Here is an 18,083-nt window from a genome sequence, read left to right on the forward strand (position 1 = left end):
ATCATTTATGTCATTGAATGGGTGAGCAACTAGCCATTCATAAAGTTTTTGTTTTAATGCTTGTTCAGGTAGTTCTTGTATATATTGTGGAAGCTTATTAAATAATTTGAGCCCCATCAGTTCATAGCTGTTAAGTGACTTTGACAGCCTGTGGTAAGGAGTATAAATGCATCTGCTCCTTCTCATGTTGTAGAAATGTATATTTTCTCTACATTTTGCTTCCAGTAGCTTCTTTTTTGTGTGGAGTAAAATATAGTAAATATATAAACTATTATTGTCATGATTTTTTTCACTGAACAATGGTTTGCAGTGTGCTTTATATGGAGAACCAGTAATTATCCTAATGGTTTTCTTTTGTAGTATTAGGATGTCTCGCACTGAACTCGAGTTCCCCCATAAAATAATACCATATGTTAGGATGCTGTGGAAAAATGCAAAATACGATGTTCTAACACAATTTTGAGGTACACAGTCCATAAGTCACCATAGCAAATACATCAGTCTAGATAATTTACCACTAATATATTGTACATGTTGACCCCAGGATAATTTTTCATCTATATATATCTCTAAAAACTTAACACAACTAGGATAATCTGATGGAGGCTTGTCTTTTAGACTAAAAACCATCTGCTGCATTTTCTTATCATTCAGTAGGAAGCCATTTACCTTAAACCAATAGGATACTTAAGCCATTGTCTCAGCAACAGAAGCCTTGAGGCTACTGAAATTATTATTACAATGAAGGAAAGTTGTATCATCTCCATATAGAACTGTCATGGACTCAATGAATGATGGCAGATCATTAATCATTATTAGAACATACGAGGCCCTAGTACAGATCCCTGTGGTACACCTATTTACATCTACATCCATACTCTGCAAGCCACTTGATGGTGTGTGGCAGAGGGTACCTTGAGTACCTCTATTGGTTCTCCCCTCTATTCCAGTCTCGTATTGTTCGTGGAAAGAAGGATTGTCGGTATGCCTCATTGTGGGCTCTAATCTCTCTGATTTTATCCTTATGGTCTCTTCGCGAGATATACGTAGGAGGGAGCAATATGCTGCTTGACTTCTTGTTGAAGGTATGTTCTCAAAACTTCAACAAAAGCCCGTACCGAGCTACTGAGCATCTCTCTTGCAGAATCTTCCACTGGAGTTTATCTATCATCTTCATAATGCTTTCGCGATTACTAAATGATCTTGTAACGAAGCGCACTGCTCTCCGTTGGATCTTCTCTATCTCTTCAATCAACCCTATCTGGTACATATCCCACACTGCTGAGCAGTATTCAAGCAGTGGGCGAACAAGTGTACTGTAACCTACTTCCTTTGTTTTCAGATTGCATTTCCTTAGGATTCTTCCAATGAATCTCAGTCTGGCATCTGCTTTATCGACGATCAACTTTATATGATCATTCCATTTTAAATAACTCCTAATGCGTACTCCCAGATAATTTATGGAATTAACTGCTTCCAGTTGCTGACCTGCTATATTGTAGCAAAATGATAAGGGATCTTTCTTTCTATGTATTCGCAGCACATTACACTTATCTACATTGAGATTCAATTGCCATTCCCTGCACCATGTGTCAATTCGCTGCAGATCCTCCTGCATTTCAGTACAATTTTCCATTGTTTTACCTCTCGATATACCACAGCATCATCCACAAAAAACCTCAGTGAACCTCCGATGTCATCCTCCGATGTCCTACGACACTCCCCTGCGGCACACCTGAAATCACTCTTACTTCAGAAGACTTCTCTCCATTGAGAATGACATGCTGCATTCTGTTATTTAGGAACTCTTCAATCCAATCACACAATTGGTCTGATAGTCCAAATGCTCCTACTTTGTTTATTAAACAACTGTGGGGAACTGTATCGAACGCCTTGCAGAAGTCAAGAAACACGGCATCTACCTGGGTACCCGTGTCTATGGCCCTCTGAGTCTCGTGGACGAATAGTGCAACTGGGTTTCACGCAATTGTCTTTTTTGAAACCCATGCTGATTCCTACAGAGTAGATTTCTAGTCTCCAGAAAAGTCATTATACTCGAACATAATATGTGTTCCAAAATTCTACAACTGATAGATGTTAGGTCTATAGTTCAGCACATCTGTTCGACATCCCTTCTTGAAAACTAGGATAATCTGTGCCCTTTTCCAATCCCTTGGAATGCTACGCTCTTCTAGAGACCTACAGTTTACCGTTGCAAGAAAAGGGGGGGGGGGGGGGGCGGCGGCAAGTTCTTCGCGTACTCTGTGTAAAATCGAACTGGTATCCCATCAGGTCCAGCGGCCTTTCCTCTTCTGAGCGATTTTAATTGTTTCTCTATCCCTCTGTCATCTATTTTGATATCTACCATTTTGTCATCTGTGCGACAATCTTAGAGAAGGAACTACAGTGCAGTCTTCCTCTGTGAAACAGCTTTGGAAAAAGACATTTAGTATTTTGGTTTTTAGTCCGTCATCCTCTGTTTCAGTACCATTTTCGTCGCAGAGTGTCTGGACATTTTGTTTTGATCCACCTACCACTTTGACATAAGACCAGAATTTCTTAGGATTTTCTGCCAAGTCAATACATAGAACTTTACTTTCGAATTCATTGAACACCTCTCGCATAGCCCTCCTCACACTACATTTCGCTTTGTGTAATTTTTGTTTGTCTGCAAGGCTTTGGCTATGTTTATGTTTGCTGTGAAGTTCCCTTTGCTTCCGCAGCAGTTTTCTAACTCGGTTGTTGTACCACGGTGACTCTTTTCCATCTCTTACCATCTTCCTTGGCATATACTCATCTAACGCATATTGTACGATGGCTTTCAACTTTGTCCACTGATCCTCAACACTATCTGTACTTGAGACAACACTTTTGTGTTGAGCCATCAGGTACTCTGAAATCTGCTTTTTGTCACTTTTGCTAAACAGAAAAATCTTCCTACCTTTTTTAATATTTCTATTTACGGCTAAAATCATCGATGCAGTAACTGCTTTATGATCACTGATTCCCTGTTCTGCATTAACTGTTTCAAATAGTTCTGGTCTGTTTGTCACCAGAAGGTCTAATATGTTATCGCCATGATTCGGTTCTCTGTTTAATTGCTCAAGGTAGTTTTCAGATAATGCACTTAAAAAAATTTCACTGGATTCTTTGTCCCTGCCACCCATTATAAACGTTTGAGTCTCCCAGTCTGTATCTGGCAAAATAAAATCTCCACCCACAACTATAACATGGTCAGGAAATCTACCCAAAATATTTTCCAAATTTTCCTTCAGGTGCTCTGCCACAACAACTGCTGAGCCAGGGGGCCTATAGAGACATCCAATTACCACGTCTGAGCCTGCTTTAACCGTGACTTTCACCCAAATTATTTCACATTTTGGATCTCCATCAATTTCCTTCGATACTGTTGCACTTCTTATCGCTATAAACACGCCTCCCCCTTCACTGTCCATCCTGTCTCTGCAGTATACATTCCAATCTGAGTTTAGGATTTCATTACTGTTTACATCTGGTTTCAGCCAACTTTCTGTCCCTAGTACTATGTGGGCATTGTGACCTTTTATTAATGAGAGTAGTTCTGGGACCTTTCTATAGATGCTCCTACAGTTTACTATTAGCACATTAATATTGTTATTCCCTGTTGCATTTTGCCTACTCCTACATTGCTGCATCTCAGGAGGCATCTTGTCGGGCCTAGGGAGGGAATTCTCTAACCTAAAAAACCCATATGTGCACTCCACATGTACTCCACTACCCTTGTACCCACTTCCTGCGTGTAGTGCACACCTGACCTATTCAGGGGGACCCTACATTTCTTCACCTGATAGCGGAAGTCGAGAAATTTGCACCCCCCAGATCTCCGCAGAAATGTCTGAGCCTTCCACTCAGCTCCAAACCAGAGGACCGTGATCGGTTCTGGGAACAATACTACAAATAATTAGCTCAGATTCCACCCCGCGAGCAAGGCTTTCTGCCTTCACCAACTCCGCCAACCGCCTGTATGAACTGAGGATGACCTCCGAACCCAGACGGCAGGAGTCATTGGTGCTGACATGAGCAACAATTTGCAGTCGGGTGCACCCAGTGCTCTATATCGCCACCGGCAGGGCCTCCTCCACATCTTGGATGAGACACCCGGCAAGTAGACAGAGTGAACACTGGCCTTCTTTCCTGACCTTTCCGCTATTTCCCTAAGGGGCTCCATCACCCGCTTAATGTTGGAGCTCCCAATCACTAATAAACTCCTCCCCCTGTGTGCCTGCTTGGACCTTGCTGAAGGAGCGCCCACATGTCCACTCACAGGCAGAGCGGGCGATACCACACGGCCAGCCTCCACATTGTCCCAACTATTTAACTAATTCAGTACTGGACTTTTCTTTACCTACACAAACAGCTTGCTTGTGATCCTGTAGGTATCATTTCAATAGTTTAAAGCTGTCACCTCAAATGCCAAAGTACTCCATTTTTTCTAGGAGTATTTTATGCTCTACACAGTCAAAAGCCTTACTTAGATCACAAAAGGTGACTTCAGCAAATTCTTTATCCTCAAACTCTTGATGTATGTGTTTGACTACTAAGTCTATAACATCAACAGTTGACAAGTTTTTCCTAAAACTTATTGTGATTCACTAATTATTCCTGCATTTTCAAAGTAACTTTTAGCAAATATCACAGTTTTTGTCTCAGGTAATCATTTAGGTATGGCAAGAACAAGAACACATCCAGCACCAAATCTTGTAGGAATTTGGGATGAACAGAAAACAGAATTTAAGGCTGACCCCTGCCCACATGTTGCCCTCAAAATATGCAAAATGTTAACTTCAATAGATTGATAAATTTAGTGAACAGGTATAACTTAAATGTGAATTTAGACTTTCCCATATATAATGCTGACAAAATCTTCTTGAGCCTCCATCTGGGGCTGTGTTGAAGTTCCGCAGCATTTCAGTGAGTGTCACTCTCATCGAAACATCATGGAATTTCAATACAGCCACCTCAAAGGAAGCCAAAGATGATTTCATCCATCATATTTATGATTTAAGTTGTGACAAACTCTCAAATGGACTTTTTTTGACTGTGACATTCTTATCATATTATAATTTATTTTTTACACAGCAAGACTTCTTTTTACATTCTTGATTTATCTATAGTTTCTTTACTTGTTGCTTCTACATTACAAAAATTTTCCTTAACAATCAGACTGAACAAACAGAGTGCCAAAACTGAGCATTAACTAAACTGAACTTGTAATATTTCTAGCTTTGCAGCTATCATATTCAGGTACACAAAGCTCTTCTTAGAGCAGTTGCAAAGGCAGAAGTGGCAAGATGACATTATGTGATATAAGGTTTCAATGACAGATAGTTTGTTTGGTAAGGGTATCATGAGAGAGATCGCCTAAATTGTGGTCCTTCTCCACGATTAGCTGCTGCATTTGGAAATTGTGCACCAAAATGATAATCGTCCATTATTAATATTAGACAAAATAAACAGTTGATTTACTTACATTTCAAATTAAATCATCTCTCTCTCGATAGCGTAATATCATTCTGTTATTTCACAAGTATTAATACCCACCAGAATAATAAACAACTGCTAAACAAAAAGGCAGATGAAGCACTTTGGTGATCTTTGGATTCTGCCTAATTTGGGTGGCAGGCAAAATGGTTTGGCTGTAAGACCAAAGCTGGTTCAGAAGCCTCAGAGGACAGACATGTTTTCTGCTATGGTTGGTCCAGGTTAAGACTTTATTAGCAAGTATGGTTATATGGATATATAGCTGAGAACAGTGTGAACATAATTTCAGAAATATGCAATTCATTAATTTGTTGAAGAATAGAAATTATTTGTGACTCTGAAGTGGAATAAAATTGTGCAGTTTCTCATGTTCTGCTGATAAAAAGTGAGTTGCGTCCTGTATAAACAAACTGTATCGAATTTATGACCTACGTTTTGTCTTCTGTGCAGGGCACAAAAACTGTTGAAGACTGCAGGCTGGTGAACATTAATTAGAACTTGTGCATTCCACTCAGAGCAGTCTCAGTACAAATGAGATCAGGGGTTTATCATATGCATGTATATATCACTCTGTCTCTTCCTCCCTCTCACTCTTTTTCAACTTGCCATAAATGGAGACATGTGATTGCGGTTGCAGCCACTTATATAACTTTTTAATAATGAGATTAGTGTTTATTTATCTGTTAAAACTCACAATATAGTTACAGTTTTATAACTCAAATGATTTCTCTACAAGATTCTCATTAAAATTGGCTTGATAGTTTAGACTAACACAATTGCAGATGGCATGTACTGAATGATGGATTGCCTACAGACTCTGTTCTTGCTCCAGTGTTATCCAATCTGTCCACAGCAGACCTGCCAAACTTGACCTGCTGGAAATTCCAACATGCAGATGACCTTGCAGTATAAAATCAGAGTGAAGATCTTTCTGTATGTGAAGAACACTTGACAAACACCCTACTAAATTTTATGAATATAAGCAGACCTGGTGACTTAGCCCTAACGTTTCCATAATGGAAGTATGTCTTTTCCACCTCTCTAACCATCAACAAAGATGACCCCACTGTTTGGTCCTCTTGGCATTGTCAATGTACCCGTGTGTGTCACATTAGACAGAAGACTCACATATTGTAAACACCTCTCCAATAAAGCTACGATGGTTCAGACATGAGTGAACCAGATGAGGAAGCTGGCAATTAACACATGGGGAGCAAATACATCAGTTCTTCACGGAGCATCCTTTGCAGTGGTATACTCTGCAGCAGATTATTGCATACCAGTTGGTCTCTGCAGCACTCATATGAAGAAAGCAGAAAATCATTTTAATGCAGCTATGAGAACCTTTAATGGCACATACATGCTGGCTGCCAATACTGCTGAACATCTATCAAGCTCCCCTTCATCTAAAGGCAGCTCTCTGCAACCTTGTCATCAAGTTCTTCGTGAAGATTTACTCTCAGTGCCAAGAAACATTTCAGATACAGAAGACCAGCACATGAAAGAGTCCAAATGCTCTCCACTGAGTTCAGTCACAATACTGAGTGGAAATGTGAGTGGCAAGCTGTGGAAACCTGAAATCATGAATTTACTGACAACCCATCTGTTAAAGTTCCCGGCTTTCATCACCTGTGAGAGGTGGGTACAGCTTAACAAATAACAGTCTCGAATAAATGATATTCACATTATGCACAGAAGCAGGGAGCTAAATGAAGCAGAGCATGTTAAATTCTTAGGAATGCAATTGGACAGAAACCTATCACGGTCCTCACACATAGATTATCCAAAAATTAAACTAAACAGCCTGGCGTTTGCTATGACAATCGTAGCCAATGTCACTAGTTTAGACACAAAAAAGTAGTATACCATAGTTACTTTAAGTCAGTAGTGAGATACAGTATTGTCTTCTGGGGGAATACTAGCAACATGACAAAAATATTAACTTTGCATAAAAAAATAATCAGAAACATATGCAGTGCAAAGCCAAAAGAATCTTGTCGGCCATTATTTAGAGATCTTAAGATACTAAGTGTTCCCTCATTGTATCTGCATGAAATAATTCTTTTCACAAGTAATAACCCTAAACTCTTTTTATCAAATAATTTCCAGCATAGTTACGAAACTAGAAACAAAGAAAGTTTCATGGTGCCTACACACAGGCTTAATCTTTTTGCACAGACTGCACAATATATGGTAATGAAAGTATACAATAAACTGAAAGACACAAATTTTAGAAAGGTCCAAACTGAGGCAGTGAAAAGAGAATTGTATAGCACCCTGGTGCAGAAATGTTATTATTCTGTTGATGAATTTTTTTAATGATCTGACCAACTGAGCAGGATAAAAACAATAATAATAAATAATATTCAGATTTTATTGTGATTATACAAAAAATATTGTATTCCATGTGTAATTTATCATAGTTATAAGCTGACGAGTCTCCTGTACACAAAATCAATGATTTAACTTGTATGTTGTGAGACAATAAAATTCTGATTCCGATTCTGATGCCAGAGTGGAGAAGGTATGTGCAAGTAAAACATGCCTTTTGAACTGACAGCTGACAGTAAATGTCACTGTAGTGACATTCAGTGAGCCGTGTTGTAAATGAGTGTCTGAGTGTCCTAACAGACGATTCCCCAGTGGCATCAAGAGTTTACTTCTTCCAACATTTGTGTATGGTCTGGACCATTTTGGTATTTATATAGTATACATAGTTGCACAAAGATGTTTTTATGTGTATTGCATTTGACCCAATTGATGCATATGATGATGATGATGTGCACATCACAGTTAATAGCAAAAAGTAACACAGGTGGAAGTGTAGGAGTGAAAAGAGGGAGAGGGTGGCACCTAAAAATCATGACTGAACTAATAAAACTATTCAAAACTGTCGGACCAAATGTTATACGTATCAGTCTGTTACATTACAATATCTATATCTTGCAAAATGCTATAGCAGTAATTATTATTATTATTATTATTATTATTATTATTATTATTAACTGAAGTTTTTCAATATAAAGATTTTTCTCCTCCACCATATCAGCAACTCAGAAATTTTCATATATTAGCATACAAGCTGTTGCATCCACAGTGAAAAGCCAATTCCTGTAAACAGTACTGGAAGCAACGAAAGTAAAGACAGAGTTTGAGCATTTTAGAAATTTCCTCAGAACACCTCACCATAGGGTCACAGGCACAACCAAACAGAGAGGGGCCTGTAAATAAGTGATGTGACAGAATTAATGAAGGAAGATCCTTAGGTAAAAAAGGATAAGATTTGGACAGCTGTGAGGGGTTTTTGTGTGTGTGTGTGGGGGGGGGGGGGGGGGTAAGAGAGAAAGAGAGACGGTGCAAACTACATTATGAGAAGCTAATGACATCCATATCCCTTCCACTCAGCCTGTGAGGAACAACAAATCAGGGTAACCAATAAGACCATGAGAAACCATTTGTCATTATGTCATTTCAGGGTTGAATGGGAAAATGAAACAAAACTGTAGGACCGAGCATCCAAAAACAGTTGGGAAGCAGTCAGTAGTAAGGTTAGATGTGGAAATCAGTGAGAAACAGTTATCAATGGATGTAGCCAGAGTCATAGGCTGGAGTTACTGTGAAGAAGTTAATTAGCCTCAAGATCCTGCTGGCCCTAGATTTTATAGGTTGTTTTTGTGAAGCAGACAGAATGGTGATAAACAGTCAGTGTCCCTGCAGGATGACTTAACTACTAGTGTGGAAGCACGTCTGCTAGTGCAATCATTTCTGTAATTAAAATTCTAAATAAAAGTTAGGAGTCAATTACAAACTTCTTAGTTGACCCTATATATTCACCATAGGAAATTTCATCCAGACAAACAAGTCTCCCTCTCAACCGAGTAAATTGGCTAAATTCCCTGCAGCATCCCCTGTCTCAGTCCCTTGCAAAACCACTCTTTAGATGTAAAAAGTTATTAAACTCTCTCTTTTTAAGAAGTTCCTCTAAATATTTTGACCTTGAATGTATTCTTCTGCACCAAGTCTTCTCATTATCAACTGTACATTTGGGAACGAGATGGTCATAGGTCGCCGTCTTCTCTTTTTTCTTACATGTCCTTAGCACTTCAATGTCCAGCTAACTGACATGTCACATATTCCTCCTTCCATTTCCATTTTTGTTAACATTTAATTGTTCCTTGCTTTTATTTTCGTGAGATTCTTCTTGATGTTTTCCAAAGAGCCATCTATTAATACCTTCACCTTATTGAACTGTTTCTGATTAGTTGTCCAGTCATTGCTACATTTGAGACTACATAATCTAATACTGGCTTGGTATGAGTCTTTTAGTTCTATGTGTAACATAACTGCTCTGTAAAGTTGATCATCCCAATGATCTTCCAGTCAGTATTAATTCTTTTATTAATTTCAACATCCAATTTTCCCTCTTTTTCGATAATAGATCCCATGTAGCAAAAGTTACTGATCTTTTTGACTGTTTCCCATCAATGTTCAATGATAGTGTTGAAATCAGCTGATCATGTAATATAAGTGACACTAATTGTATAAGAGCCAAAGTAGAAAATGGAATTGTCATTTAACAAATTTGTGGCTGTAGCAATCGATATGATAATGCTATGTACAGTTCATCTAGGTCATTGATAAGATATTCTGTTTTTTGATAATTACTCTTAAGATTCTATTTTTTATTATTATTATTTTATTGCTAACTGATCTCTCATGTAATCTGCACCCTCTCCATACTGCGCTATGATGACCTAAGTTCCTGCAAAATTATAATACTGAATTTAGTTTGGTGTGTCTTATCTTCAAATGTTTCTAGTATTATTTTAATTTAGCCGGACGGTGTGACCGTGCGGTTCTAGGCGCTTCAGTCTGGACCCGCGTGACCGCTATGGTCGCAGGTTCGAATCCTGTCTCGGCCATGGATGTGTGTGATGTCCTTAGGTTAGTTAGGTTTAATTAGTACTACGTTCTAGGCGACTGATGACCACAGAAGTTAAGTCACATAGTGCTCTGAACCATTTGAACCATTATTTTAATTTAAGGGTCCTCTGTATTTGTGAAATATAATGCTTTTCAGAGCAGATTCCTTGGAACAGTATCATATGCTTTTTCTAAATCAGTGAAAGCTAAAGCAATATTTTTTTTTTATTTTTCTGTTTTTACAAAATTTGTCTTAAACTGAAAATGTGGTCTAGATAAGGTCTAAAATTATCCTCCTGTTTGTTTCTTATTACTTTACCAAACCTTTTTATTCCTGAGAGTGTAGCACAAATTCCTCGAAAATATGAGAATATTTTGCAATCCCCTCACATAAATATGGCACTGAAATAATGTAACTTCACTTCCTTAGGTATTACATCAACTGTAATATTTTGTTGTTTGGGTTATTTTCTCAAGTTTGTGAGCACCATATTTCAAAATCTCTGTATTGAAACTGCCTAGTCTATCTGGTGTACCATTCTTTCCTGTTTGTAGTACTTAAAACATCTTCTTTTCTGAAATTTATATCATGTAATTTTCTTGTTTATTTTCTTCCACTATTCCTTGATCAAAACAGTCTGCATGATCTTCTTTTAATAATTTTTGGAAATAGTGGTTCTTTTTCTTTCATGTGTTATCAGTTGGAGAACTGTTGTGACTTGTCTCTCTTGATGGAGCCCTTTTAATACTGACTGAATTTCTTTCACTCTCCCAAAACCTAAGCTACTGTTTACATTGGTATATGTTCTTTCCCAAGTTTCATTTTTTGCTGTTCTTATTTTTCTCCCCACTTATTATTATTATTTTTTCATTATAGAGTCATCTTGTTTCTTTTGTTTTATCATTCAATCATTGATTGAACACATTTCTTTTATATATATATATATATATATATATATATATATATATATATATATATATATATATATATATATAAAAACAAAGATGATGTGACTTACCAAATGAAAGTGCTGGCAGGTCGACAGACACACAAACAAACACAAACATACACACAAAATCCAAGCTTTCGCAACCAACGGTTGCCTCGTCAGGAAAGAGGGAAGGAGAAGGAAAGACAAAAGGTTATGGGTTTTAAGGGAGAGGGTAAGGAGTCATTCCAATCCCGGGAGCGGAAAGACTTACCTTAGGGGGAAAAAAGGACAGGTATACACTCGCACACACACACATATCCATCCACACCTACACAGACACAAGCAGACATTTGTAAAGGCAAAGAGTTTGGGCAGAGAGGTCAGTCGGGACGGAAGTACAGAGGCAAAGATGATGTTGAAAGACAGGTGAGGTATGAGCGGCGGCAGATTGAAATTAGAAATTAGCGGAGATTGAGGCCTGGCGGATAGCGAGAAGAGAGGATATGCTGAAGGGCAAGTTCCCATCTCCGGAGTTCTGACAGGTTGGTGTTAGTGGGAAGTATCCAGATAACCCGGACGGTGTAACACTGTGCCAAGATGTGCTGCCCGTGCACCAAGGCATGTTTAGCCACAGGGTGATCCTCATTACCAACAAACACTGTCTGCCTGTGTCCATTCATGCGAATGGACAGTTTGTTGCTGGTCATTCCCACATAGAATGCATCACAGTGTAGGCAGGTCAGTTGGTAGATCACGTGGGTGCTTTCACACATGGCTCTGCCTTTGATTGTGTACACCTTCCGGGTTACAGGACTGGAGTAGGTCGTGGTGGGAGGGTGCATGGGACAGGTTTTACACCGGGGGCGGTTACAAGGGTAGGAGCCAGAGGGTAGGGAAGGTGGTTTGGGGATTTCATAGGGATGAACCAAGAGGTTACGAAGGTTAGGTGGACGGCGGAAAGACACTCTTGGTGGAGTGGGGAGGATTTCATGAAGGATGGATCTCATTTCAGGGCAGGAGTTGAGGAAGTTGTATCCCTGCTGGAGAGCCACATTCAGAATCTGATCCAGTCCCGGAAAGTATCCTGTCACAAGTGGGGCACTTTTGTGGTTCTTCTGTGGGAGGTTCTGGGTTTGAGAGGATGAGGAAGTGGCTCTGGTTATTTGCTTCTGTACCAGGTCGGGAGGGTAGTTGCGGGATGCGAAAGCTGTTGTCAGGTTGTTGGTGTAATGCCTCAGGGATTCCGGACTGGAGCAGATTCGTTTGCCACGAAGACCTAGGCTGTAGGGAAGGGACCGTTTGATGTGGAATGGGTGGCAGCTGTCGTAATGGAGGTACTGTTGCTTGTTGGTGGGTTTGATGTGGACGGACGTGTGAAGCTGCCCATTGGACAGGTGAAGGTCAACATCAAGGAAAGTGGCATGGGATTTGGAGTAGGACCAGGTGAATCTGATGGAACCAAAGGAGTTGAGGTTGGAGAGGAAATTCTGGAGTTGTTCTTCACTGTGAGTCCAGATCATGAAGATGTCATCAATAAATCTGTGCCAAACTTTGGGTTGGCAGGCCTGGGTAACCAAGAAGGCTTCCTCTAAGCGACCCATGAATAGGTTGGCGTACGAGGGGGCCATCCTGGTACCCATGGCTGTTCCCTTTAATTGTTGGTATGTCTGGTTTTCAAAAGTGAAGAAGTTGTGGGTCAGGATGAAGCTGGCTAAGGTAATGAGGAAAGAGGTTTTAGGTAGGGTGGCAGGTGATCGGCGTGAAAGGAAGTGCTCCATCGCAGCGAGGCCCTGGACGTGCGGGATATTTGTGTATAAGGAAGTGGCATCAATGGTTACAAGGATGGTTTCTGGGGGTAACGGACTGGGTAAGGATTCCAGGCGTGCGAGAAAGTGGTTGGTGTCTTTGATGAAGGATGGGAGACTGCATGTAATGGGTTGAAGGTGTTGATCCACGTAGGCAGAGATACGTTCTGTGGGGGCTTGGTAACCAGCTACAATGGGGCGGCCGGGATGATTGGGTTTGTGAATTTTAGGGAGAAGGTAGAAGGTAGGGGTGCGGGGTGTCGGTGGGGTCATGAGGTTGATGGAGTCAGGTGAAAGGTTTTGTAGGGGGCCTAAGGATCTGAGGATTCCTTGAAGCTCTGCCTGGACCTCAGGAATGGGATTACCTTGGCAAACTTTGTATGTGGTGTTGTCTGAAAGCTGACGCAGTCCCTCAGCCACGTACTCCCGACGATCAAGTACCACGGTCCTTCATCCTGACCCACAACTTCTTCACTTTTGAAAACCAGACATACCAACAATTAAAGGGAACAGCCATGGGTACCAGGATGGCCCCCTCGTACGCCAACCTATTCATGGGTCGCTTAGAGGAAGCCTTCTTGGTTACCCAGGCCTGCCAACCCAAAGTTTGGTACAGATTTATTGATGACATCTTCATGATCTGGACTCACAGTGAAGAACAACTCCAGAATTTCCTCTCCAACCTCAACTCCTTTGGTTCCATCAGATTCACCTGGTCCTACTCCAAATCCCATGCCACTTTCCTTGATGTTGACCTTCACCTGTCCAATGGGCAGCTTCACACGTCCGTCCACATCAAACCCACCAACAAGCAACAGTACCTCCATTACGACAGCTGCCACCCATTCCACATCAAACGGTCCCTTCCCTACAGCCTAGGTCTTCGTGGCAAACGAATCTGCTCCAGTCCGGAATCCCTGAGGCATTACACCAACAACCTGACAACAGCTTTCGCATCCCGCAACTACCCTCCCGACCTGGTACAGAAGCAAATAACCAGAGCCACTTCCTCATCCTCTCAAACCCAGAACCTCCCACAGAAGAACCACAAAAGTGCCCCACTTGTGACAGGATACTTTTCGGGACTGGATCAGATTCTGAATGTGGCTCTCCAGCAGGGATACAACTTCCTCAAATCCTGCCCTGAAATGAGATCCATCCTTCATGAAATCCTCCCCACTCCACCAAGAGTGTCTTTCAGCCGTCCACCTAACCTTCGTAACCTCTTGGTTCATCCCTATGAAATCCCCAAACCACCTTCCCTACCCTCTGGCTCCTACCCTTGTAACCGCCCCCGGTGTAAAACCTGTCCCATGCACCCTCCCACCACGACCTACTCCAGTCCTGTAACCCGGAAGGTGTACACAATCAAAGGCAGAGCCACGTGTGAAAGCACCCACGTGATCTACCAACTGACCTGCCTACACTGTGATGCATTCTATGTGGGAATGACCAGCAACAAACTGTCCATTCGCATGAATGGACACAGGCAGACAGTGTTTGTTGGTAATGAGGATCACCCTGTGGCTAAACATGCCTTGGTGCACGGGCAGCACATCTTGGCACAGTGTTACACCGTCCGGGTTATCTGGATACTTCCCACTAACACCAACCTGTCAGAACTCCGGAGATGGGAACTTGCCCTTCAGCATATCCTCTCTTCTCGCTATCCGCCAGGCCTCAATCTCCGCTAATTTCTAATTTCAATCTGCCGCCGCTCATACCTCACCTGTCTTTCAACATCATCTTTGCCTCTGTACTTCCGTCCCGACTGACCTCTCTGCCCAAACTCTTTGCCTTTACAAATGTCTGCTTGTGTCTGTGTAGGTGTGGATGGATATGTGTGTGTGTGCGAGTGTATACCTGTCCTTTTTTCCCCCTAAGGTAAGTCTTTCCGCTCCCGGGATTGGAATGACTCCTTACCCTCTCCCTTAAAACCCATAACCTTTTGTCTTTCCTTCTCCTTCCCTCTTTCCTGACGAGGCAACCGTTGGTTGCGAAAGCTTGGATTTTGTGTGTATGTTTGTGTTTGTTTGTGTGTCTGTCGACCTGCCAGCACTTTCATTTGGTAAGTCACATCATCTTTGTTTTTAAATATATTTTTCCTTCGTGGAATGTTTCCTTCTATTATAACCATATCATTAATTTGAACCCAACAATTACATATATATATATATATATATATATATATATATATATTTATTTATTTATTTATTTAATCCAGTCACCTCACCATACTTACATTGCAGATATTTTTTTGTCAGTCAGCCCCTCAAATATGATATTTTTCACTTCATTTTTTATCTGTTCATAAATTTCCTCAGTGTTTCCTTCATATAATTCATCCAATATCCTCTCCTTTCTGACAGTGAAGAACATTCTTACATTTTCATTTTGTCAATATTATAATGCTTATTCTGATCTTACTCAGTGCATCCTGTGTTTATAATGACCTTTATCTGACTCCTCCATAAGACCCTACCATCATTTGCCTTATTTTTAGAGTGCTTGCTTGTCTAATGATAGTACTGGGTGGTTATAATTAAACCACAGAAACTAATTACTGTAAGAGGACCAAAATTGGTAGCATTAATGTCAAGAACATGCGAAAGAGAAATAATGCAGAATCAATTCAGTTGAAACGCTTTTAATATGTTGCCATGGTAGATCATACCATTACATCTCAGTACCATTACTGCTACAAAAGGGGCTCAATATGGTGCCCATCAGTGTCCAGAAGAGTCTGAAAACCCAGGATTGCATTCTGCACAGCAGAACGAAGCATGTCCGTGGGTATGCTGGCTACCTCTCTTGATATGCTGCACTTCAGATCAGCACATGTGTGAATGTTCCCCTGGTAAACCCTGTCCTTCAGATAGCCTCACAACTAGAAATCACAGGGAGTGAGGTCAGGTGACTGTGCCAGCCAAGCATTTGGAAACGATCGGCTGATAATTCAGTCATTTGCAAATGTGTTTAGGAGAAGCAGGTGAACTTCACATGCAATGTGCAGTGGGGCCCCATCTTGCTTGAAAACTGTTGAGTTCAATGTGTCTCTCTTCTGTAGGGTGGGTATGACATGCTGGTGAAGCATATCGCAGCAGTGGTGGCCAGTCACACTGCACGTCTTTGGTCTTCGAGTGCCAATTTGTTCAAAAAAGAATGGGCCAACGATGAACATAGCTGTGGAGCCACAACGTATGGTCACACATTCACCATACAGAGGAACACCATGCACAGTGACTGGAGGTGAATATCTCTGCACTCGCAATTCTGTATGTTCACATCACCTATCAGAGAAAAATGAGATTCAGCTGTCCGTAGGATGGTCCAGGGCTAGCTTTCATCAACTTAAATCATTGCAAGAAAGTGGAGAGAAAAGTCAACATGTCATAATGTGTCCTGTGGTGAAGCTGCCGTACAATATGGATCTTTCACAGATACCGTTTGAGAATGGTTCAAAGCACTTTCTGTACAGTGGACCACAGTATGTTCAACTGTCATGACACAGCATGCCAACTGCCTAACACACAGCATTGTCTGCCATAGCAACAGCGATTTCATCAGCCACCTGTGGTGTAACCAGTCATCAGCCTCTTCCCAGAGTGACACCCAGTTCTCCTGTGGATTCAAACTTCTTCATCATGCTCTGCACAGCAGGTGGAGAAAGAGGACCCTCCCATAATCCTTTCAGCCAGTGATATGCTTGAAGTGCAATTACAGCATTACTGTTGTTTTGATAATAGAGCTTCACCGATAAAGCCCTACTGCTTTTGTTGATGTGTCAACAAGTGTACTGGACTGGTCAGGTGTGTGAGATATGAATCACAATGACTGATCAAAGCACCTGATGGCTATAGTTGGAACTGGATGGTGGTGCTGTGATGCACGGAAATCATTCACTCCATACTTTAGAAATTAATGCTACCAAGCTTGGACTCACACAGTAATTAGTTTCCATGTTATAATGTGTTAAATAGGGAAAGTTTAATTATATTCACCTGATATTATCTCTTACAGTTCATATTTATCTGGTATTCTGTGTTCATGAATGTCTTTGTGTTTGAACACTTATTCCTATTTTCTTTGAGTTTTAACACTTCCACAAAAATTAGAATAACAGTTTGAATTAAATTTCCTCCAATTATTGTAACTTTTAAAATTCAGTTGTTTTATAGAATTTCCATGAATTATGTAACAGGAACAATTCAGTATCTTAGATATCCCCATTACTGATTCAGCTGATTGACTTTTTCATTTAAAGAATAATGACTATAAATAAAGGAAAAGTTAGGATAATTGTGTAGCATTAATGTAATACTGTGAATCAACATAAGAATTGAACAGTTAGCTGCAAAAATGAAATATATAAGTGTGCTGTGATGTGTATTAAATGCGTGGTTTGTACTGTTCATTTGACAAACCTCTGCCTGTATGTTGAAAACTATACAAAGAAATCGGTCATACATCCAAAAATTATACTCTCTTAAGAAAGTCATCATATTTGAGCATACCATCCATAAAATCGGCTGTGTTCAGCTTCTTCCAGGCATATAGTAGTAGTAGTAGTAGTAGTAGTAGTAATTTATTCATCCAGCGACAATGTACATTGTACAGTCTTGTTTTGGGATGGTGTCATATACAGGTGTCAGACACCTCTCATCATTATCGAGGGTAATGTGAGAGTTGTGCAAAAGTGATGCAGGATTCTCCAACCTATTGTCCAACCCTACAGTCAACATGTCAGTGATAGGTTAGTCTTTCAAAATAGTAAAGCCAAAGTGCACTGTGCCCATCTCATAAACATCTTCCTCCATGAGGCAGGAATCAACTGAACAGAATAACATATAGTGTCTGTTGACATGAATCTAACTTGGCATGCTTGAGGCCAGTTCAAGCTTTC

At 40.6% G+C, this 18,083-nt stretch overlaps 1 protein-coding gene across 1 annotated transcript in view; it reads left to right on the forward strand.

Moving 5' to 3' along the window:
* Positions 1 to 18,083, forward strand: part of LOC126092294 (dipeptidase 1-like) — a 510,684-nt gene that overhangs the window by 456,413 nt on the left and 36,188 nt on the right. The window lies entirely within an intron of this gene.

Source organism: Schistocerca cancellata, chromosome 7 (assembly GCF_023864275.1).
Source record: "Schistocerca cancellata isolate TAMUIC-IGC-003103 chromosome 7, iqSchCanc2.1, whole genome shotgun sequence".
Classification (NCBI taxonomy): Eukaryota; Metazoa; Arthropoda; class Insecta; order Orthoptera; family Acrididae; genus Schistocerca; species Schistocerca cancellata.